Source organism: Anabrus simplex, chromosome 10 (genome assembly GCF_040414725.1).
Source record: "Anabrus simplex isolate iqAnaSimp1 chromosome 10, ASM4041472v1, whole genome shotgun sequence".
Lineage (NCBI taxonomy): Eukaryota > Metazoa > Arthropoda > Insecta > Orthoptera > Tettigoniidae > Anabrus > Anabrus simplex.
Window position 1 is genome coordinate 113,993,859 of NC_090274.1, and position 23,126 is coordinate 114,016,984.

The 23,126-nt window shown below is 39.7% G+C and overlaps 1 protein-coding gene across 4 annotated transcripts in view; it reads left to right on the top strand.

Annotated features, from left to right (window-relative positions):
* Positions 1 to 270: 270 nt before the first annotated feature.
* The window catches only part of capt (adenylyl cyclase-associated protein 1), an 861,909-nt gene continuing 839,053 nt past the window's right edge, over positions 271 to 23,126 (top strand). For 2 of the 4 annotated variants that reach the window (XR_011018798.1, XR_011018800.1), the window contains exon 1: positions 658 to 843. The gene's annotated coding sequence lies outside the window, so the exon portion shown is untranslated. Of the gene's footprint in view, positions 430 to 657; positions 844 to 23,126 lie in introns of those variants that run through there. The other 2 variants (XR_010861164.2, XR_011018799.1) reach the window with 2 other exon arrangements.

Consider the following 23,126-nt stretch of genomic DNA (forward strand, 5'->3'; position numbering starts at 1 on the left):
GTGAATGCAATGCTGAAAATTTCAATTTGAAGCATTTCAGTTGTAGCGACTTCAACGCGTATGGATAATCCAGGGATAGAGGCGGGAATGAAGTGAGGTAAGGAAAATCTAAAAGCAAGACCATCTCCAGTAGTAGTGCAGACGGTCTTGGCTGAAAGTCTTCGAATCGAAATAAGTATCTTGAATCGAATCATACACGAACAACTAATATCGATATGCTTATACATCGATTAAGAGGTGGCAGCCGACTCTGTTATCGAGAATATTGAACCATACCACTGTTTCTACTTCCTGTGTGTTATTTCGTGCGAACGCCCTATGAAATAGATAAACTTTTTTTGTTTAGGGTTAGTGTCATATTGATGTGCATTCGGTGTGAAATTAAAGTGTGCAGCGTATTCTTCAATAAGAGTACGGACATTCTCGTAAGTATGTTTGAAATAACTGTATTAGTTACTATTATTTTAACTGCTACGTTTTGCCTGCTTGTATGACTGCCGGTATCTGTGGTTAGTGTGATAAATGTCGTGTGTTCCTGTACTCGTGTTTGACACCGATGTGAAAATGTGCAACAATTAGTGAATTATGTAAGTTAATTGTGTGGTATGAACCATTACGTAATTTTAAGCAGCGTGGATATTTCTATGGTATGAGTCAGCATACCTGCTCATCAGCTATATCTGTTGCTTTTCTGAAATCTCGCCAATGATGCAATGCATATAGTAGAAGATTTGGCCTGAAGTGTTTCTTTCAATTTTATCTGCCAGGACGTTGAATGAGTTGCACACTTTCATCTGTTATAAAATAACAGTAAGTGGTTGAGTACTACATCTATCATTTTGTGTAAGTACCAGCTTCAAATGTATGATTTTTTTTTAAACATGTCAAAAGTGTTATTAAGTGGGTAGTAGGGTACATTTCTCTTGAGATTTGAGCTTGTGCTTGCAATCGCGAATGGTACATGGTTTATTTTGGAGAACATTTTATTGATATTCATTTTCTTATTTGGCAGTCTTTGAGAGTTCTCAAATCTTTGAAAAATTTGTACGACATTGTTTTTGTCTTCAGTAAATAGGCCTAGAAATTTTTGGCGTAGGCTACGGCTTGAATGCACCTTGAATGCACTACTGACTGACAGTTGGAGAGGGTGTACAGAGAGAGTACTGTAGCCTTCTAAAATGTATAAACTTCAGGAGTCCTTGGAAATGTGGTGGACTTGTAACACAATTGTTTTAATACTGCAAGATTTTAGATATTTTCATGTCAGATAGAGGTTTCCCTGCAAATTATAAAACTTTTGTTTTGAACAAAATTTAGGATCCTATAACATAGGCCTAATTGGCATATTGTTAGATTGTAGATGCGATACTTACCAGGCATATTGTTATTATTTTCAAAATTAAAGAATACCAAGCCTCTTATACTTTGATGGCAAAATTGTTTAATGAACTGGTGATTTTATTTCACTGATTATAGGTTACTAATGGCTTCCCTTCGTTTGACTGCACTCCATTACTTTTGTTTTGGACTTACTTATTTTCATCTTGTACCATTTATTTTCATCTTGTACTCCTTACCCAAGACTTCATCCATACCATTCAGTTTTGGACTTACTTATTTTCATCTTGTACTCCTTACCCAAGACTTTATCCATACCATTCAGCAACTTCTCAAGATCTGCAGTCTCAGATAAAATAACAATATCATCGGCAAATCTCAAGGTTTTGATTTCTTCTCCTTGGATTTTTATTCACTTTCGAAATTCCTCTTTGATTTCCTTTACTGCCTGTTCTATGTAAACATTGAAAAGGAGAGGGGACAAACTGCAGCCTTGCCTGACTCCTTTCTGGATTCCTGCTTCCTTTTCAAAGCCCTCAGTTCTTATCACTGCAGACTGATTTTTATACAGATTGTAGATAATTCTTCGTTCTCGGTATCTGATCCCAATCACCTTCAGAATCTTAAAAAGCTTGGTCCAATCAACATTATCAAATGCCTTTTAGAGATCTACGAACATCATGTACGACGGCTTGTCTTTCTTAATACAATCCTCTGAGATCAGATGTAAAGTCAGGATTGCTTCACGTGTTCTTACATTTCTTCTGAAGCAATTTTGCAAGTTGCTTTATGTTGCGCCGACACAGTCAGGTCTTATGGCGACGATGGGACAGGAAAGGGCTAGGAATGAGAAGAAAGCGGCCTGGTGTGAAAATGGGAAACCACGGAATTCATCTTCATGGCTGCCGACAGTGGGGTTCGAACCCACTATCTCCTAAATACTAGATACCGGCCGCACTTAAGCGGCTGCAGCAATCAAGCTCGGTGTGCTCTTCTGAAGCCAAATTGATATTCCCCCAACTCAGCTTCAACTTGTCTTTCCATTCCTCTGTAAGTAATGCGTGTTAAAATTTTGCAGGCATGAGATACTAAACGAATGGTGCGATATTTTTCACACATGTCAGTACCAGCTTTCTTGGGAACAGGTATAACAGCATTCTGCCGAGAATCAGATGGCTCTTCTCCTGTCTCGTACATCTTAGTCACTAAATGGAATAACCTTGCCATGCTGGTTTCTTGTATGGCAGTCAGTAATTCAGAGGGAATGTCATCAATTCCAGGTGCTTTGTTCCTATTTATGTCTCCCACAGCTCTGTCAAACTCTGACCTCAAAATTGGGTCTCCCATTTCAACAGCATCAACAGCCTCTTCTGTTCAACCTTATATCCGCACCAAAAAAGCTGCTTGTGAGATTACGATGAATAGGGTCAGGAAAAAGAAAATACAGCTTTTGCTTTCATTATTTTAGTGAGCACTATTGGACAAAAGCGCAGACACAAAGCGTGGCAAAGAAAATGATTGGAAAGGCATTTAGAATTAAGTTTGGAGAGAACACTCATGTCAGAATTTTAATTCATGATGCAGCAGGCTTTCAAAATATTCTTGAGAATGACCTTCAGTTCTTGTTGACAGCAATCGAGCATGAACTTGCAAGATATGATACAGATTATCGGAAAGCCACCTCCATTAATGACAGGTAGGTATAACGTTAGCAACTGGTGACTCCTTCGTTTCACTTATTGGATGGTCAGAAACAATGTGAACTGAGTATATGAGCGTTAGAGCACTGGTGTCCGCTTCCATGGCTGAATGGTTAGTGTGCTGGCCTTCGGTCACAGGGGTCCCGGGTTCGATTCCTGGCAGGGTTGGGAATTTTAACCACAATTGGTTAATTCCGCTGCCATGGGGGCTGGGTGTATGTGTCGTCTTAATCATAATTTCATCCACATCACGACACGCAGTCCGCCTACGAGTGTCAGATCAAAAGACCTGCATCTGGTGAGCCGAACTTGTCCTCGGATACTCCCGGCACCAAAAGCCATAGAGAGCCGGTCATACTAATAAGTCATTTGAAAATATTACGTTGATATCCCATGCCGTTGTCATTTAACAGCTGCGCCAATCAAATTGCTTCGCGGGTGAATTCAAATGGCTTTTGCAAGGCGGTGTTGCTAAATCTGCACTGACTTGGTCAGGCTTGAGAGCCATGATATACACTACCGGTCAACAGTTTTCGATCACCTATCACAACTATGGATTTGTGGTTAAAACAGAAATGTAGTTTTAAATAACCTATCATAGCCCTGTTCTGATAATAAAACAAGCATAAACATATAAAGACGGGAACGACTCGGTTGTATATTTGACCGGTTCTCCGCATGGAGGGTCGCTGATGAGTAACCACAACACTGACGTGTCTTTACCCAAGATGTGTCCACTCGAATAGGCCTCATTCCTTCAGCTGTCTGTGTAGCAAGCAGTTCACATTAGTTTTCAGTACACTGTGCAGCTAGCTGTGTGTTTGTGTATCTGATCAGGTGCATACCATATTACCTCCAAATGGGACGGAAGCAGGAGATTGGAACTGAAAAACGTGCTGTAATTGTAGCTCTGCATCACGAAGGGTATTCTAGTAGGACAATAGCAACAAAAGTTGGCGTAGCCCAGTCTACAGTGGTATATACGTTGCAGCGGTTCAAGCAAACTGGTGCCAGTGCAAGTGTTCGCAGTGTGTAACAACATTCAGGGAAGATCAGTTCATATGTGTACAGAGTAAATGTCAGAGGACTCGTACGGCACCTGAAATTCGCGAGGAAGTCAATAATATGCGAGCTGCTCCAATCTCTTTCTCAACAGTGCAACGTCGTCTTCGTGAACTAGCTTTAAAGGGGTGCATAACGGCCAGAAAACCGTTATTACGGACACAAAATAAGGTGCAAAGAATGCAATGGGCACAGCAACATAAAAATTGGAGCGTGCAGCAATGGTCCAAGGTGTTATTCATGAGTGAATCGAACTTTGAAGTATTTGGGAGCCATCGTCGAATGTTTGTTCGTCGACTTTGTGGAGAATGTATGAGGAGTCAGTGCGTGACACCTACGGTGAAGCATGGTGGAGGGTCAGTTATGGTGTGGGGATGTTATGCTGGTAATAAAGTTGGTGATCTATTGTGAATTAATGGAACATTAAAGAAGGAAGGATATCACAGGATACTGATCAACAATGCAGTTCCATCTGGCAGGAGGCTTATTGGTCATGGGTTTGTTCTGCAGCAGGACAATGACCCCAAACATTCTTCTAAGGGCCGGTTCTATCATCTGCTGGTAAAGTGACTGGCAGCTGCCCAGGAGGTAAACTACCTGGAGGTGTAAATCGGCTGGTACTTTGGCTTGCATCCAACCACCTCCGCGCAAGCGCTAGGTAGCTACCCGGAGCTAGACACCGATATACGAAGTTGGCTAGACTGATTTTCAGCGACTTCTCGCTTTCGAGTGTGGTGCAATATATCGTCAGATGCATGAAACTCATTTCGATTGTCTTATTTCCCTGTGCTTGCGTTTGCTGATTATCACCAAGAAGCCTAATAAGGGGAGTCTTAAGAGGTATGGACAACGATTTATGTCAGGCTTTCGTGATTTTAATCTATGATCTTCAATATCAATACCTAATTGGGATTAAAATCTTGAGATTACATTTTCTTACGCCCGTTATAACCTGTCATGTGAGGCAGCGTTTTTGAAAAGTATTCTCGTAGTAGATTGGTCAAGTCGGTCGCTCCATAATAGAAGGTACACAGGTTTTCATCGTATTTCTAATTTACATTTTAAATTGTATTTTTGTTCCCTGCCGTTGTTCTTAACTCTCTTTTACGCGCTTCCATTTACGTATGCCTATATACACGCATCTTCTTTACGGACTTATTGCCTTTGAGCATTCTATCTGCAGGCTTCTGTGAATTGATTAAATATCTCCATGATGCTTTATTTGCAACTAGTTGTGTGACCTCGTTCAGTTCCACACGCTTCCATTTATTGATAAAGCATTTCATTCTAATGTTTTAACTATAAATGTAAAGAACTAATCGGGATAAATATCCATTCATAGGAAGAGGAATTCAGGAATGGAATAGTTTCCAATTTCTTCAAAATAATTTACAAGAAGATTATGTAAACAACTAATAGGGAATCTGCTACCTGGCCGACAGTCCTATGTGCTATTAATCATAACATCACTTTCTATAAGTAGCATACATATAAAGCAATTTCCTAGTAGACATAATATTGTAATTAAATATTTCAATGAAATATATTATTAACAAAAGAACGTATGATCAGAGGCATACAGATTAACACAACGCTAATAATGGAAATAAAAAAGATTCGTCATAATAAAGACTCGAACCTGCATACCTCGTATTACGAAGTGAGCATGTTAGCCATTACGCTACGAGAACACTTGAATAGTTAGGATACATACATTAAGTTATACCTCGTGTCTGAAAACTGAAAAAGTAGAAAATTAAAGTCCATTTGAAATGATTTCCAAATAGATTTTGATTTTATATCCTTTTAAAGTTTCTTTGCGAAAGCTTGACTTATAAAGTGTGTTCCATAAGCTACCGATGCGAGAGGCTGGTGTGACCGTTGCAACACAAGGGAAGCATTAATGTTCAAGATCCTGCAATACAGTATCGGCCACTGTTACAGTATCATGCTTTTTTCAGTATACTAAGCTAATTTAAGTTGTATGTCACCAGAAATACAGCTAATAATGTTCAACTCTCAAAATTTACCCGGCAGGTAAAGTAAAACATGAGAATTATAACATGTAAGGTAGTCTTATCGGGCCCTCGGAGAGTTGCAGATAAATCACGCACCGGGTAACTACGATTTATACTGCCGATAGCGCTACCTGGGGGTGGTCGAACGGAAACTTCCTTTTAGCGGAGGGCAAATTACGTGCTACTTTACCAGTAGGTGGTGGAACCGGCCCTAAATTGTGTAGAGGGTATGTCAATAGAAAAGAGAAATGTGGGGAACTGAAAAATATGATTTGGTCAAGTCAGTCACCAGACTTAAATCCCATTGAACTGTTATGGGATGAACTTGACAGAGAGGTCCAAAAACTGAGGTCAACTAATGTTGAAGAGCTATGGAATAATTTACAGAGCTGTTGGACTGCAATATCTACACAGACTACAAAATCTTATTTCCAGAATGCCCAGAGTTGGTGCAGCTGTTCGGAGGGCAAAGGATGGATACTTTGAAGAGGCTAAAATATAAACCATACTTAATGATAGAGAGAGAAAATATATATTTTGTTGGTCTATTTAGTTTTTACTAAATTGAAATTGTACATTGAAATAAAGTATCTAGTTTTGTGCATAGGTGATGGAAAACTTTTGACCGGTAGTGTAGATATAGATGTTGATTCCCATGGGGAACCTGAATTCTTTGTCCCGAATGAGTAAATTTATAATAGCAATATAAATGGTCCGTTATTGGACATTATAAATTTTCCAGCTAACTCCTTGCTGGCTGCCAGCATTTCACCCCCGTGTGCTAAGTTAGGCTCATCAGTTGGTAAATAGCACACGTACCAAGACGCATGGCTAGTGCAGACCACGGAGGCCACTGCATAGGCTTCTCGGAGCCACCGGCAGTGCCAATGCACTATGAGAGACTGTCTGATTTATAAATTTAAATTTAATTTTTTTAAAATTCATAATGTCCAATAATGGACCATTTATATTGGTATTACATACCTGCCAATTCTGGTTTTTCCGTAAAATGTACGGATTTTGAATATCCGCACTTGGTTTCGCTTTCTGTGGTCAATTCGATAGTAGCTGGTAATACGAGATGTAGTGTTTGAAATTCAACCGGTAAATATATCGAGAATTACATTATCGATTATCACCGTGCTTTTGTCACCTGTTCGAGCTCAACTGCTATTTCATTCATCGAGATGCTTCCAAACAAGTAGCAGGCTGTGATTTTGAAGAAAAGAAATCCGTGGAAAGGCAGCAGGCTGTGAATTTATATATAACAACTTTAGTAACTGCGTCGTGCTTCGTAGCAGTTGGGAAAGGCTTTGTTTGTGTGTGGGTGTGAGTAACATTGGCGGTTGTTCTGAAACTCGTGGAATTGTGTGATGAGTTTGTAAGCGATTTAGTATCTTTAGTGGTGTTCGTAATGAGTTAAACTAAGAAAGGATATCATCAGTCTTTTAGGGAGGCATATTCTGCTTAATTTCCTTGTTTTATTCAATCACGGAAAGTGTTCCCAATGTTAAGTGGAAACAGATGAGCACTCATCAAGATGTAACTTGGTGTAAGTAAATTTCAGCGGTGATCATAACATACATTTGACTTGTATTAGTATTGTTTATAATCTCAACCCTTGCTGTCCTTTTTCATTATGTCTCAAGACTTTGCGACGCATGGATGTGTTAAAAAAAACTTTCCGCTTTAGGATCTTCTGGATTTCTCTTTTTTGAAAGTTCACAGGTATAAATCTCTCATAGTGCATTGGTACTGTCGGTGGCTCCGAGTAGCCTACGCAGTTGCCTCTGCGGTATGCACTAGCCATGCGTCTTGGTGGGTGTGCTATTTACCAACTGTTGAACCTAACTTAGCACACGGGGGCAAAACTCTAGCAACGAGGATTGAGTTAGCTGGAAAATTTATAATGTCCAATAAAGGACCATTTACATTGGTATTGAGAGCTGTGCCGGGAAATGAGCATCAAACACTAACACACCCTGGGTTTCAGCCAATGCCACCGTAGCGTACTTGCTATGGGCCGAGCCTTGTTCAAGTCCTCCCCTGGGAAAAGTTTATTTCTTTTATTGGCGCTCTCAAGCCGCTCATAAGCCACGTGCAGATTTAGCAACACCGCCTCACAAAGCCCATCTGAAGTCGCCTGCAAAGCGATCTGATTGGCTAATTTCAGCATCTGATAAAACGACGACGCAGATACCGATGTAATTTTTTTCAAATTACTCTTCAGTATGACGAATGTTCTCTCATATACCCGGTTCACGTTGTTTCTGACCGCCCTGTATATATTTGTCACTGAGCGAGTTCTTTAAAATTTCATACAATTAACCCCTATGCGCAGTGATTTAAATGCCCGGCCATCTCTGAGCTGCGGGAGGAGTTCTACTGTCGGATTTTTTATTATGGACACTCGAGTTTAGGCTTTAATTACAAACGAACCAATAGGCCTATTGAAATTCGAGTTATACCAATATTGTCCTTGGTTAATTCTACATTAGCGTATATAAGATGCATTGTTTTCGACATTCATTAAATATTTTTTATTTGTGGTTGTAATAAATATTGCCCGGGTTTTTGGCTTTTTCTCTACGAAGCGCTCACTTAGGAATATATACAAGGAGAACGACTTGTCTGATTCTAATGAAATTTTTATATGTTATAACCACATGTATTTGTAGTGTAATACTCGAGTTACAATTTTTTTCAACCACCCTCAAAAACGTTCTTATCATTTTTCTAAAGCAACTCTTTCTCAGCCCAGGATAAAAGTACAGCACCAAACTTGGGCTTATTTTGAAGCACTCAGTCATGGTTATTAGAAACTACAACAACTGTAACCGTGGTGGTGCTGTGTACACACAGAGGATCATATCGAATTCTGAAAAATAATGCGTTTCAGTGGGAAAGCTCGTGTCTACCGATAGTTTTCTTTTTAGAAAAACTATTTTGTCATTTTTTTATTTAAAAGTTTTTCATTTTTAAAAATTATTATTATTATTTTGACTGGAGGATGAACGATAATCTCAAATAAAAAGTCTATCGTACTATCATATGATCTGTTGCACCATATGGTTGCAAATGTTGATACCGAGCTCGATAGCTGCAGTCACTTAAGTGTGGCCAGTATCCAGTAACCGGGAGATAGTGGGTTCGTGCCCCACTGCCGGCAGCCCTGAAGATGGTTTTCCATGGTTTCCCATTTTCACACCATACTTTGAAGGTTGAGTCAAATGTTCCACCTTTACAATACGAAGATTCTTTATTATCTAATTATTTACAAATCATTTTTTTTAATATGACGGGACATGTTTCGTCTAACTTGTAGACATCATCAGCCGCAAGAGTCTTTAAGAGAAAGCAACAAGGACAAAGCAACACATTAAAATAATTCGGGTAGTTGAATACGTCAATTAAAATGGTGAAGAGTGTTCAGGATTGTTCAGAGCACCAACACTTAAAAATATATTGTTGTCATTAAATTTAAAATTGTCCATATGGGATGATTCAGTAAAACTTGGCGTTAAAATTCTTCTTTTGGAAGGTGCTGTGTTGACATACAATATTCTGTTGTGTCGGTGAAAGCTTGATAATGTGGTGCACAACGTTAAATCCAGTAGCATAAAAATGATGTGTAAGGAATCCAGTGAGCAGATGTTAAGGTCGTCTTATTGGCATGATGTCGACATTTCTTACTGAGACGTTAGGTGGAATATTTGAACGTAATAACGTGTGTGGAATGTGCAGTAAAGGGCCCGCTATACAGACCAGGTTTAATATAATCCGCGAGAGTTAACCATAAAAGAAAATGAATAATTATTACAATGTGGTAAAAAAAAAAAAAGGTGGAACATTTGACTCAACCTTCAAAGTATACTTACGTCAATACGGGCTTTACAGTGAAGTTCTTTTTGTGTAATTTTCACACCAGGTAAATGCCGGGGCTGTACCTTAATTAAGGCCTTGGCTGCTTCCTTCCACTTCCTAGATCTTTCCTATCCCATTGTCGCCATAAGACCCATCTGTGTCGGTATGACGTAAAGCAAATAGCAAATGTTGACTGATTACGAGTGAGACTGGGTGTCGTGGAGGCGAAGATGCTCAGATGGACAGCTGGCGTTACTAAACTCTGTCACATCTCCAGTGAATCAATCAAGGAGAGATTTGGCGTTGCACCGATACAAGACAAAATTTGCTTATATGTTACATGTTTGAAGTCCTTGTTAGGAGACCAAAAGGACGACCAAAACAGTGATGGATCAGTTCTCTTCACAAAGATCTCAAGAGCGTCACTCTTCAGCCTGATATGGCCCAGAACATACAGTAACTAAATGGAGACAGCAGATCCATGGAGGGGACTCCGCCACCAGGAGGGAGAAACGCAGAGGGAAAAAAAATGTTGTTGTTGTTGTTGTTGTTGTTGTTGTAATGTGTTGGTGGGGTAGATGAATGAACACAGAAGCTGGTATTGCTTAACTTCTAAAATTTATTAACTATCTTCTTAATCTCATGCACTATCACACACCAGGACCACAACTTACACCCACACTAGTTAGCGCGCTCTCTGTGTTCTCAATGTTCACTCACACTAATTCACACTATCACAGCCTGCACATGACAGTCTCACAATTTGATACGACACGCTGTCTGCTCGCTCCTTCGTTCACTGTGCCATGCCGATACTCAGTCAGTCTCTCCCACGCTGCACCAGAACACAATGTTGACTCACAGCAGCTGACCCGAGAGACAACGCCACGATGACCGAGAGGCAGAATGAGCACTCGGTTCCACGGACAGAACACTCCACAGACTGTCCCTCAATGTCAGGCTGTCAGCGTCCACAGTGGCTCTCTCACTCTCTCTCATACTGGCTGAGCATACTGAACTCTCCACTCCAACTGGACTGAACTGAACTCCTGCTGGCAAGCCTCACGTGTCTGATATAGTCAGATGGCCCTTCGAGATACATCGAACACTAGAACCCTCTGGAGACGGAATCCTCTCGGTTCAATAATTCCATACTTTCTGGTCATCGCTAGCAGCTAGAGAGGCACTAGAGGGAGACCGGCACATCCCACTACAGGCTCCTCCTTCCTGAGAGAATGCATAGGCGGCGGCCAATAGCCCAGCAGTCCATGCTCTGCTGTGTCTCCCCATGACTTACAACGTGGCAGACGCGGAGGCCTTCCGCTTTGTGCATTATTATTATCATTATTTGTTACATTACAAACACTTTCAGCACAACATTTCTTAATATCAAAATTAAGAAAAGTCTTGTGTCTTTTATTCATATTGACGTTTATCCCTACGCAGGCGGAAGCATTTTATGTCTGTACGTGGATCGAAAATACGGCAAATTAAAACTCGTTCAGAATTGTCGAACACTTGCTATAAACACGCATATTATTTACCTTGCATATTGGACGTACTCCATTGCAGAGGTCTGTAGGATATTATTAGATTTTTTCACGGCAGCATGTTAGTGCAAAAAAGGGCATAAGTCATTCCACCAATAAGTTACAACGCCAATCAAAGCCCTTATAGCAGATAGTGTTGGAGATGACCAATCATTGATTCTACGTCTTCTGGTTTGAGTTATTGCCTATTGTTTTCATTTGTTTCCCTGAATTATTGTGTCCTGTTGGATTTTGTCAAAATTTTGGTATCAAAATATAGTGAAAAGTACTCTGTAGGCTCGGTCACCATGCCAAAATAAGAATGTAAAATTGGTTCTTGATAAATTATATATCAGAATGGTTTTTCAAGATCCCAGGTCTAAGTTACTCATGTGAACCCTTTCGTCAGCTCTTCCGTTCTCTGGGTCACTTGAGTCGCTCTTGCACTGAGAAGACTCGCTACTTGAATTTCTGTCTTTTGACTTCAAATGAAAATAACTTTCATCTGCATCCATAGAGTCCAAAATTGAAGGCTCACTGACTCTGTTTTTACTAAGTATGTTGCAAAATGGCTATATAAATCGCAAAAAGCCGGCGCCAGAACTCGTGATGCACGCTTGACTGAACACGATAGCCTCATACAGTTTGTAAAAAACTAGAAGGAAGATAACGCAACTCGATTCGAGGAATCCCCTTTCAGCCAGACCAGTGAGTGTCAATTACTGTCATCTGTTGAGGTTTTTATTACTACGTGTGCTGGTGACGCTGGATCTCTGACCATTTAATATATTAAATTCCACTCACGGACAACCTGTTGTGGAATTTAATTCCGACCTAAGGGTTCAATCTGTTTGACTATTACTCTTAAAAACATTTTTAAAATGGGTTTTATGTTGCCCCAACTCGTACAGGTCGTATGGCGGCGACGGGATAGCTTAGGTCTAGAACTGGCCTTAATGAAGGTACAGCTCCTTGGCAAACTAGTTCTTGATATAAAAAGTGGTGGTGAACTAATAATATGCAAGCAGCACACAAGAGGAAATGATCATCTGCTAGCACCCACAGCTCATGCAATACTGGGCGCGATTTGACGGCCATACGGATGGACGTCTAGATGCAAAGACTCGTCTTTCATCTTGCATGAACACAAACCATTCACTTATCAGTCTTTTGCTCAATCTTCAGACCTCATTCAGTTCAAGTAAGACGTCACATTTACCAATGGCATGATCATACAAGTCTGACGATAAAACGTTACGTGTACACTTAACATTATCCGATCTCCACTGACCTCGGAGCACCTTTATACCCTGCTTGTATGGGTTACCCTCCTCTGTTGATTCCCTACTCCTTTTGACCTCTTTCTCCAACATTTAGCACTCCCAATGAAGTGTTCCAGACACCTTATTGCTCATTACTTTTTAAAATTTGTTTAGGGCATTGGAGACCCCGTTAAATATCTGGTAACATTTCTGGAAGCTCAGAATCACTGCGATTAGTACCATCACGCACGGAACACTATGAATCGACTTTACTTGCCATTAGTACCACTATGTGAGGAATACCATGGGTCTGTGTATAGTGTCCACCACTGTGACTGAGGCTCCACTCTGTCCAGATTCGGTTGAGCACCCCAAGAAGATAAAAAGAGGCTATCATTGCTGGGGTGTTTCAGTGTCTGGTTATGGACATCATGGGTCTGCGTTCCGAGGAACACCACGGGTCTTGGCGTTGCCTGTGATGAGTACCAATATATGAACACCACCATGCGACTGCGTTGCGTGTGATTAATACTCACTATGTGAGGAACATCATGGGTCTGCATTGCCTTCGAGTGGCGCCATTATGTGAGAAACACCATAGGTGTGAGGTACCATTACGAGGTTGACCTGGCTTTTGGACCCCTTTAGACAATAAACCAAATCCCATGCCACAACAGCCCTGAAGGGCCATGGCCTACCAAGCGACTGCTGCTCAGCCTGAAGGCCTACAGATTACGAGATGTCATGTAGTCAGCATGATGGATCCTCTCTGGAGTTATTCTTGGCTTTCTAGACCAGGGCCGCTATCTCACGGTCAGATAGCTCCTCAATTGTAAACCCGTATGCTGAGTGGACCTTAAACCAGCTCACAGATGCAGGAAAAAATCCCTGACCTGGCCGGGAATCGAACCCGGGGCCTCCGGGTAAGAGGTAGGCACCCTATCCCTACAACAAGAATCATTGGTTCAGAATCGTGCTTTGGAAGCAGCCCTTTGGTCAGTATATAAGTTTACCATTGTTTTAAGTTAGTTTCTGGGAAGTGGGGCATTGCGGGTTGGATCCACTGGTGGTTTTAAGTTCATAATCATTGTTCATAGTCATCTTTTTTAATTTGTCAGTTGATTGATTTTGGAATTATTTTTAACTTTCAATATTTTGAGTTGGATCTGCTGATTATTTTAAATCCACATTCATCCATTAATTCATTATCCGGTTTTGAATTCTGGTCATTGGATGAATTTTGGAATTTTAAATTGTCATTACATTTTGTCTCATTTCGTACCATTCGGGGCTGTTGACCTAGATGTTGACTTATTTCTTTTAATTCCAGGTGGAACATAGGGCCTTGAAAAAATTTCTCCAGCTTGTTCTATCTGCCGCCAATGCTGACACCTCCCTCCACGTCTTGTTAACTCCAGCAATCTCCCTGTCTATGGTTCTCTTCCAGGTAATCCTCGGTCTGCCTTGCCTCCGACTACCTTGTGGATTCCAGCTCAGTGCCTGCCTTGTGATACTTTCTTGTGGTCTCTGAGATGGTCTTTGGCCACCACATTCTCATAATGTACCTAGACAACGATTTATGAAAGTCTGTAACCTTGTGGTAATGTCTTTGTTCACTTTCCAGGTCTCACTTCCATACAGTAACACAGATTTAACATTTGAGTTGAATATGCTTAGCTTCGTTTTTATACGAATGTGAGCGGATCTCCATATTGGTCGTAACTCTGCAAAAGCTCCTTTGGTTTTATTTATACGACTCGCCTCATCTCTAAAAGCACCTCTATCCTGGCTTACCGTGCTTCTTAAGTAGCAAAATTCCTCTACCTTTTCTATATCCATTCCATCTAGAGTCACGCTAGAATTGTTACGATGGTTTATCCGCATTTCCTTAGTCTTTTTGTTATTCATCTTTAAGCCTACTTCTTTAGCTTCTATTTTTAAGTCATTCAGTTTGATTTCCATGTCCCAAAAACATTTTGCAAGAAGACTGAGATCACCTTCATAGTCCAGTTCTTCCCATCGGTTATTTAATCCCCACTGAATGCCACGCTTTCTATTCGTCCCTTCCCTCAGCTTGCAATCCAGAGTCATGATAAGATTGGCGTCAGTAGACATCCTTGTCTTACTCCAGATTTATTATTTCTTCAATCATCGTAAACACAGCTGAGTAAGCAACAGACACGAACAGTGAAAGCGGGATCACTATGTTGAGAAAGTCAGGCCGTACAAGAGGGCAGCTATTCAATAAGTAAGTTTAAAATTTTCTTCACACTTATTTTTTACTTATTAGCCCAAGTTTCTCATACACACTCATTTTTTTTCCATTACAGATTTGAACTTCATTGGCAGTTTCCAGTATGGGTCACATACATTTTACCTGGCATTTGTTTTATTCTCAAACATAGTTTCTCAATTTGTTGGTGTCCTCTTGACTATTTGTGATTGTGACTCAATGAAGACAGGTTGTTATTTTAAATTTTAGCACAGTGAATTCATCTTCGTTTTTTAATTGCAACACACTGCACGTCTAGACTAAGAGGTCCACATCCTCGCCATAATTACTTATTATTTTAATTCCATCATGTCTCGTTTTTTATTGTGTTTTAACATATTCTTTTAGTACCAATTATGTAAAAAAATAACCTTTTTTCACTGAAGATGGCTCAAACGAGTTGAAACTTGTATGATTAATATTACTGATAAATCAAGATAATATTACTCCGTCAAAAGATGGAGATATGTATGTATTGAACAGGACAAATTAAATTTCCTTTGTAAAGTTACTCCAGATTTTACAGCAAAAGGTTCAGACAGCTTCCCTTTATGTTCTACTTGTCAAGTATATCCATCATATGTTGCCTATATAAGACAGACTATCTTTTGTGGAATTCCGATCTTTTCCGTAGCCTTCCACATTTTCCTCCAGTTGACAGAATCAAAGGCCATTTCAAAATCAGTGAAAAGTATATACAGCGATGTCTGATACTCTGCAAATAGTTCAATGATTACAATGATTAGTCTTAGTGTGTTTATCTGATCCACAGTAGATTGACCTTCTCTGAAACCTCCCTGTTATTGACGTAGTCTCCTGTCAACGGCTCTGCTTGTTCTGTTCAGTATGACTTGACATCACTTTTCCCCCATACGAGAGCAACGTTATTCCCCTCCAGTTATTGCAGTCTGAGAGGTTACCCTTCTTCGGTGTCTTGATGAGAACAACCTTCTTCCATTCCTCAGGAAGATGTTCTTCATTCCATATTAATATTAGAAGTGGCTCCATGATTTCTGCTGTTAAATCTGGATCTACCTTTAGGGCTTCTGGGATAATGTTATCTACACCGGGTGCTTTGCCACTCTTCATTTGTTTCACTGCTTGTGCAATCTCTTGTCATGTTGGTGGTTCTACTGAGATGTCTGGATCCTCCAAAATGGTTTCAACCTCTTCAGTTCTGATTCCTCGCCAAGATTGAGTACTTCCATGAAGTGATTTCTCAATCTTTCCAATTGTTGTCTCAGATGTTAGTGCTACTCCATTTGCATCTCTGACTGGTTTCTCCCCTGAAAAGTTCCTCCTAGAAAGCGTACTCATAATGGCTGGCTCTTGCTGCTTCTTCTGCTTGTGTTGCCAGTTGGTCTGTAAACACTTGTTTATCTCTCCTCATTTTCTTTTTAGCCTCCTTGTCAGCCTCCCTGTATGTTTTCATTTCTTCTGCTTTCTGGTTTTTTGTTCTACTGCCTTGCACTCTCTTCGTTTTTGGATTGATTCCCAATTGTCATCCGATATCCATTCTTTCCTCCCTGGTTCTCTGGAGCCCACTATCTCTTCACATGTGTCATGAAAGAGATCCTTGACTGTGTTCCATTTAGTATTTGGCGAGGGCTTCAAACCTGTTCTTCAATTGGATGGTGTTATGCATCAATTGACCAAGCGCTAAAATGGATTTTTTAAAGATTAATGCACCATCTGGTAAACTTTACATAGGTTATTGTTCGGACTTTTATTCTCGGTATATTTCCGCGGGAAATTAATTTTGACCAAACGCCAACCTCTCAATTATTAAATTGAAGTTTTGCATCAAGTGACCAATCACCATTTTTGAGTCTGAATTACGCATCATATGACCACACGACAAGCGTGCAGTTGCTTGGTCGTGTGATGCTAAATGTAGATTCCTGCATAGAAGATTCCCGCACAGGTTTTCTTCCCTGTGGCATACGCCCAGAACCTAAAATCCTCCGATATGGAAAAATCGAAGTTGGATGAGAAACTGGAAACGTTTTGTTTTGACCTTGGAAAAAAAACCACTGCCATTTTCCTTATTCCCACAAACGTGGTTTTTTATAAGCGCCAGTTCTGGTTATCTAACTTAGGGATTCATAGTGGGAAAGATAAGAAAGGTCATTGTTATGTCTGGTTGGAAGGAAAAGCAGGACGAAGGGCTCAGGAGGTTGGATCCTGCTTCTACAAGCATTTCATGGAAAACATGCACAATGCCAAAGAAATCATATTGTGGTCAGATTCTTGCGGAGGCCAAAATCGTAATATAAAGATTGTTCTTCTAATGAAAACAGTTTTGGAACAACACCCTGCCATTGAAAAGATTACACAAATATTTTTATATCCAGGCCATAGCTTCCTCCCTAATGACATTAACTCAAATTTCAGCAGCGCCTCTATACCACTGAAGACTACATAAATGTAATGAAGATGTACCGAAAGAAGAACCTGCTTGTTGTGGACAGAATGACCGGACCAGATTTTCATAGTACAGTTCATCTGAAGAAGCACATTGTACACAGGAAGACAAGCACAAACAGTGAGAGGGTAATCTGGCTGCTTGGGAGAGAAATAGAGAGAAATAGATAGTTTTCTTCAAAATGCATTTTGATGCAGAACACTGTTGGAGTGAACATTAAGAAATCTGCAGTTGGTCGCGGCTTCAGAATGAAAATGGATCAGTCCTACATGGTCTGTTCACTCTGTTATGGCCCAATGGAAAACCCGTTTCAAAAGTGAAACTGAACGACCTGTGCTCTCTCATGGAGCTAATTCCCAGTGATGCTAAGCCTTTCTATAAGGGCTTGTTAGGTGATCCTGGAATAGACGACGTATAGATGAGTTTGATTCTGGAAATATGGATTTTGAATTACATAAAATAAATTTCATCGTAAAGTCCGTATTGTCGTACGTATACTTTTAGGTTAAGTCAATATTCCACCTTTACATTACCATAAGTTTATTGTCTATTTATTTATTATTAACATTATTAACTATGACGGGACATGTTTCGTCTAACTTGTAGACATCATCAGCCATAAGATATTTAAGAAAAAGCACAAAAAAGACAAGGACAGAACAACACATTAAAATAAATTGGGTTGCCGAACATATCAACCAAAATAGCAAGTATGTTCCAGATTGTTCCAAGTACAAACATTCAAAATATTGATGAACAAAATTAAAATCATACACATGAGAGGATGCAGTAAAGCTTATGCAAAATGCATTTCATTATCAGCTTTTGCCGACGCACCTGAATGCTGCATGTCAACGGCACCCTCAAGAAGAACTTTAACAACAAGGTTTACTGTATCGTCTCATGTGTATGATTTTAATTTTGTTCATCAACAGCTTTTGAATGTTTGTACTTGGAACAATCTGGAACATACTGGCTATTTTGGTTGACGTGTTCGGCAACCCAATTTATTTTAATGTGTTGTTCGGTCCTTGTCTTTTTTGTGCTTTTTCTTAAATATCTTACGGCTGATGATGTCTACAAGTTAGACGAAACATGTCCCTTCATAGTTAATAATGTTGTTTAAATAAATAGACAATAAACTTATGGTATTGTAAAGGTGGAATATTGACTTAACCTAAAAGTATGGATTTTGAAGTTGAAAATTCTTAAAATCCTGCATTATATTACAGTTGGAGAAACTGTGTGTTTATGATGCCTTAATACGATGATCTAGCAGTGTAATATCTATACTACTGTATATTCTAAAGTCCATGTTTTTTCTATGCCATGTTGTATGCTGTGATGTATAATTTAATCCTGTACTTAAATAAGCAATAAAATTGGTTAAGTACCATATTTTACACTGCAATGAATTTTTAAAAGTCAGATCTATTATTAAATGACTATTTTATTTGTTGGTCAAGTGACGCATAATGTAACCGCAATAAAGCATCAAGTGACCAAGCACTGTTATATCAGATTATGACGATATACTTCAAATATCCCTAAATTGAATACATTAAGCAGAAAATTTATGTTTTTATCTTCATTTAAAAGGAAATATGAATTCATACAAAGGATTTTGGGTTTGTGTCAATATCTCAAAATCTGCTGTTGGCGCTTGGTCAAGTGATGCATAACACCATCCAGTTGTATCTTAAATTCATTTTGCACCTCAAGTTTCCCAAATTTCCCAGAGTTGAAATGTTTATTCATACTGCTGTCTGTTTTACCGGTGCTGCCACCTTCAATCTAATATCAGCAATCATAAGGTGATGGTTGCTCCCTACATCTGCTCCACGTTTATTCCTCACATCCAGGAGTGAATGTCTCCATCTTTTACTTATTGCCAAGTGATCAATTTGGTTTTCTGTCCGGACATCAGGTGACACCCACAAGATCTTCTGGCAGTTCTTATGTGGAAACAATGATTCACCTATAACCAATCCAAAATTACTGCATAGGTCTATGAATCTCTGGCCATTATTACTTTCTTCTCCTATTCTATGTCTGCTCATAATGATTTCTCTTCATTTTCACTACCGATTTTTGCATTAGATCTCCCATCAGTACCACAGTGTCCTTTATCCCTGCCATTGTTGATGTCAGCCTATCATAAAACTCCTTCTCTTCCTCTTCTGCTACCTCTGTTGGTGCGTCGCACTGCACTATGGTCAAAGATCTAATTTTGGTACTTATTCGTACAGTAATTATCCTGCGTGATGCAGGGGTCCATTCCATTTTTTGCTTTCTTTGTAAGACACCCACTCCACTTGAATGCCGGTCATTTTCTTCTCTTCCAGAGTAAATGAAGACACCAACCTCTTCTGTCCTCACCTCTCCGTAGCCAGTGCATCTTGTTTCACTCAACCCAAGTATCTCCAGTTTATACCTTTTCATTTCTGCCATTACTTCTCTCAGTCTGCCAGTTTCATACATAGTTTTCACATTCCAGAATCTGATTCGTGTCCTGTATTTCATTGGAAAATTCGTCTACATAAAATGCGGCCGGCATAAATTTTGTCTGGTTTCTGTAATGAGTTTACTTCAGGTGTGCAAGATATTAGCCCACAGCACGCTAAGAGGGCCTTCTTCCTGTCTGCTAGACCGCAGGATTTTTCTGTAGGGGTTATCTGTCTTAGCGTTTAAAGATCCCTTTTTTACCACAAGGCAGTGGTTTCCTGTATGTTTATCTCCAACATGAAGGACTACCTCCTCTGCTAGCTTCACCGTACTAAAGGACTCCCTCTCTGCCGTTGAGATCTTAACGTATCCACAAAAATGCACACGAGATGCTTTCAATTGGTACAGCTATTTTATTCACATCTGTTTACAAATTAAACACACATATAACCTTAATCACTGCTGTCACAAACAAAACACTCGCATCACAAAGCCACCATTTTAAAAACAACTGTCACTTCAATATGGAGACTGCAACTATTGCATGTCACACGAGATAAATATTTTTGCTACTCCATAACTCTACTGAAAAATAACTCTTAGTCACCATCAAGATCGTTTCCTTATATGTCCTGGCCAGGCTTCCAGAAAGATACATTACAAAATAAAAACTACCTTTGTGAAAATTCTAGAATGCCTAATACATAGATTATAATGTGCAGAATATTCTCCATCTTTCTCGTCACCTATTACCATTCTAGAAGTTGCAGTGTATTTCACAATTATGGATTACAAATTATATATACAGGTAAGAATTAATTATATACAGGTTCTTACATTAATTGAACTGATATAAATGTTTATGTACAGCACATGTTTCATGACATAACTTTACACACAATACGATCATTCGACTATGTAAATAATAATACTGATACTAAATGGATGTACATCACTTCATAGCCATACATATGAGTAGTAATAATAATAATAATAATAATAGTAACCGTAAAATAATAATAATATTAATTCGAGCTCGATATTTGCATTCGTTACCGATGGGTGAGAGAATATTGTTTTCAAGTTATATCTGTTTATCGCACTTGCATCAGTCTTCACCAGAGCCCCGTTAGCCGTCACTTTTCTGGGTTCCTGTAGGGTCTTCGCAGCTACCGTAGCGGTCATGGGGCACACACAGTCCCCACTGTACATCACCCCTACAGGCAATCCCCTACTTCATGCCGTTGCCCAACTCCCACGAGGTGGACAAGGGGTTGGCCTTGTGGGAGGCGACCTAGATGTTTGGCCCCTTTGAACAAGCATCATCATCATTTCTGAAACCTCGGCTTATGTTAGCCCAAGCTTTCCTGTCATTCAGAGGTACTCACATGCATAAGGGCACTCAGTAGTTTTAATGACTGTTGTAATGTCTTGAGCTTAGCCTTTTTCTTGTACAGGCTGTGTACTCCACACACAATGCAGTGACCATCTTGTCTCGTCTGCTACCGTAGGCTTCCCTTTCATAGTTTTCAATTTGACAGTCTCACCGAGGTTTCTGAAGGTGTCTACTTTTTCGGTCCTTAGGTGATGGGGATCTGTTATGTCATGTACTTTGTTTTCTGAAGGGAAATCTGGAGACTGGCTTTTCCTGCTTCTTCTTGCTGTAGATTTATCTGCTGAAGAGTTGTGTCTGTATTTCTAGATACGATAGCCAGGTCATCAGCAAAAGCAAGGCGGTTAATCTTGACTCCACTCTTTGATCCTAGTATTCGGGAGATAGTGGGTTCGAACCACTCTGTGGGCATCCTTGAAGATGGCTTTCCATGGTTTCTTATTTTCACACCAGGCAAATGCTGGGGCTGTGCCTAAATTAAGGCCACGGCTACTTCCTTCCTACTCCTAGCCCTTTCCTGTCCCATCATCGCCATAAGACCTATCTGTGTCGGTGCAACGTAAAGCAGATTGTAAAAAAAACTCTTTGATCCTCTGCTTATTATGGGACTGAACACGTTAAGGGAAGTTAATGAGGTGAATGACCTGTGGGTGATGCTTGACAGGGGTCTTGCTTTCTCTTTGCGTGGCAGGAAAATAACAGCCGAGGGATACTGAACACTAGGATTTATCATGAGAAGCGCAGAACCATTCACCAAGCCAAAGTCAGTCATGGCACTCTACAAAACACAAGTAAGAGCAGTACTAGAGTATGTGAGTGTAGTGTGGAGCCTGAGGTGTGAAAAATATATTAGGTCAATTGAAATGGTCCACAGGTGAATGTAAAATGTTTAGACAGTAAAATAAATGGTATTTATCCTTTTATGGTGTCATACAGTCAGCTGTTTCAGAACATGAAAATAATGACCGTAGAAAAATTAGTGATGCTAACTTCCTCCACAGTATATTGTTAACAGTACCGTAGATAACCCCGACATTTTATCCAGGATACATTTTTGTGTATCTCGTATAAATTCAAGGCTAAATACTACATTAAAGTATGAGAAAGAGCACACTACCTCACACAACATTTCACCACTTTACAAGTTGTGTAGTAGCTACAACAGCAAACATTAGACCTAACTTTGCCTATCACACAGTTCTTAAATATTTTCACAAGACTAACATGAATGACAGAAGACACTCCTTGTGACAATTAGGTCTGTTAGTTTAGTTTCATAATCATAAAAATTTAAATATTGTAATTAAAACTTTTGCAATATATGCAAAAGGACCATTTAAATGGGCAGACCCCGTACCATTTTTAGAGACCACCCGACTAACATAACCTAGACTTATGCTAGTTACATAATATTAATACATATAAAAATGTAAATACTGTTAAACAAATTTATTTAATAATCTTCATTATTGTTGAAAAATTGCATCAGTTACATTGGAGTTTAAATGTGTAACTTGACTCTTACGTAGTGTCGTGCACGAGCGGTGTATGAATTAGCATGGGATCGCATACGAGCACGAAGTTTTCAGAGTGCGCATACAAAGTGTCCACTTCTTCCGATAGATAGTACTTGCAGCAATGGTTCAACATGGTGTCTGTAAGTGATGTATGTTACATCATTGAATTTATCACTGCGGACCAAGAAACGGTTGGAAACTTTCAGAAACATTTATGTGCAGTTTATGGAACATCAGTAGTCGACGGAAGTACAGTTAGCCGCTGGGTACAGAGGGTGAGGCCATCTGAAAGCGGTTTGGC